At 39.6% G+C, this 2476-nt stretch overlaps 1 pseudogene; it reads left to right on the plus strand.

Annotated features, from left to right (window-relative positions):
- The first annotated feature begins 787 nt into the window (after positions 1-787).
- LOC142355646 (5.8S ribosomal RNA) lies at positions 788-939 on the plus strand (annotated as a pseudogene).
- The last annotated feature ends 1537 nt before the right edge of the window (positions 940-2476 follow it).

Genomic DNA, 2476 nt, shown 5'->3' on the forward strand with positions numbered 1-2476 from the left:
GAAGCTGCATCATGAACAAAAGTTTATATCGAGTATTATGTTGACGTTAGTAGGCCCTGGCCGAAAGCGCAGCATGTGAAAGGTATAGATAAAAGTTAGCGTTGCAGTCAGTACTGTGTAGTTACTAGTAGCTGGATTTAAGCTCGAAATGAGACACTGTTGGTGAAACTTCATCATGAGAACGTCACAAGCTGATCACGCTCTATGATATGACTAGTATTATGTTGCTTCTAGTAGGCTAAGCGCAAGCCGAAACATCAACATGTGAAAGTCGTAGAATTTTGCAATCAAACTGTGGCTAGTACTGTGATGTTACTAGTAACCTTTTCTTACGTCATATGGCCAAGAGAGCATTTGAAGGCGAAACTTCTGCATGGGGAAGCTGCATCATGAACAAAAGTTTATATCGAGTATTATGTTGACGTTAGTAGGCCCTGGCCGAAAGCGCAGCATGTGAAAGGTATAGATAAAAGTTATCGTTGCAGTCAGTACTGTGTAGTTACTAGTAGCTGGATTTAAGCTCGAAGTGAGACACTGTTGGTGAAACTTCATCATGAGAACGTCACAAGCTGATCACGCTCTATGATATGACTAGTATTATGTTGCTTATAGTAGGCTAAGCGCAAGCCGAAACATCAACATGTGAAAGTCGTAGAATTTTGCGATCAAACTGTGGCTAGTACTTTGATGATGCTTGTAGCCAACCGAATTGGTTGAAAAGCCCAATAAGTAAGCTAACTTGGGAGAGCTTGTTGGAAACCAAATGCTACTAGATTGGTCCAAATACATCCTTCAACAGGGGATCACTTGGCTCGCTTTACGAAGAGGAGCACAGCTATATGTGTTAATTCGGTATGAATCGCAAGATTTGTTTACCGACCTCTCTAACGCAAAAGGCGGTCTCGGCTTCGGCTGTTGACTGCGTCCGATTCAGGGTTATATAACTCTCGATTGAACACATTGATGTTCTATTGTTGGTGCTTCCAATAAAATTGGAACACTTAAAGCAGAACCGATTCAAATAATAGCATTCTGATCAATGATTGCATTCCTTGATCAAGAACTGCTGGAGTCATTGTGATGGCGAATTTTCTTCATAAGAAAATTGCAAAGAGACGGAACTTAATGAGACTAGTATTATGTTGTTTCTAGTAAGCGGAAGCTGAAACAGCAACATGTGAAAATCAAGTTTTGTTCAATGATCTCGAGGCGATAAGTACTATGAAGCAACTAGTAGCCTAAGCATGACTCAGATTTGAGACAGTCAAAAAGACTGGCGAAACTTCTTCACATGAAAGTTACATAGAGAACTACAAATGTATACAGCGAGTATTATGTTGTTTCTAGTAGGCGAAAGCTGAAACATCAACATGTGAAAGTTGTCTGCAAACTGTAGAACGATATGTGATTAGTACTGTGCTGTTACTAGTAGCCAGTCTGACTGTAGAAGCCAAGACAAAGGGAAACTAATGCATCTGAAAAGGACAAGTTATGGAAAGGTATGCACGATAAGTATTATGTTGTTTCTAGTAAGCGGCAGCTGAAACATCAACATGTGAACGTCGTTGTGTACAGTAACCTAGAACTATATAGTCCTTAGTAACGTGCATTTACTAGTACCTGTAATTGGTATTCAGACTCAGGCAGTTTGGAATAGTTTGGCAAAGATGCACCAGAGAAAACTGGGATTTGATACAGAAATTGTTGAATACAAGTATTATGCTGCTTCTAGTAGGTTGAATCCGAAACATCAGCATGTGAAAATTGAAAACATTTCTGGTTCGAATTGTCACAAGTATTTGGTGATCTGAGTAGCCAAACTCACTACAACGCCAATTGAAGGCAAAAATTCTCAACGGGAAAAGCTATTCTCATTGAATGAGCTAACAAGACGAGTATTATGTTGCTTCTAGTAGGCGAAAGCCAAAACATCAACATGTGAAAGTCTTGCTGAACAAATTTAATGTTGTTGAGCTCAGTACCGTGTGAATTAGTAGCCATAATTGGCGAGCGAAAATTGAACTGGCGAAACTTCGTCTTTGGAAAATTGCAGATGCCGAGCACTTATTTTGCAACGAGTATTATGTTGACTGTAGTAAGCGAAAGCCGAAACAGCAACATGTGAAAGCTGTTGAAATTTGTGGTCATTTTGCAATAAGTACAAGGAGTGTAACTAGTAGCCAGGTCAAAATTTGGGATAAGAATGAGCAAAAATTCTGCATGAGAACAGTTGAAATTATGAAACTAAATTACAAAGACTAGTATTATGTTGTTTCGAGTACGCGAAAGCGGAAACATCAACATGTGAACGTTTGTAACGAAGTTTCGTTAATTTTCAGCCTAGTACTGAGCAAGAACGAGTAGCCTCATCTCCAATCCCACGCAAAATGTAGTGAAATATGTGAGTGAACCTTATTCACGGTGAGGGTTTCCCGAGGTCTGTATTGCAGCGAGTATTATGTTGCTTCTAGTAAGC

Source organism: Convolutriloba macropyga, unplaced genomic scaffold (genome assembly GCF_964194025.1).
Source record: "Convolutriloba macropyga unplaced genomic scaffold, txConMacr16.3 SCAFFOLD_4604, whole genome shotgun sequence".
In the NCBI taxonomy this organism is placed as follows: domain Eukaryota; kingdom Metazoa; phylum Xenacoelomorpha; order Acoela; family Convolutidae; genus Convolutriloba; species Convolutriloba macropyga.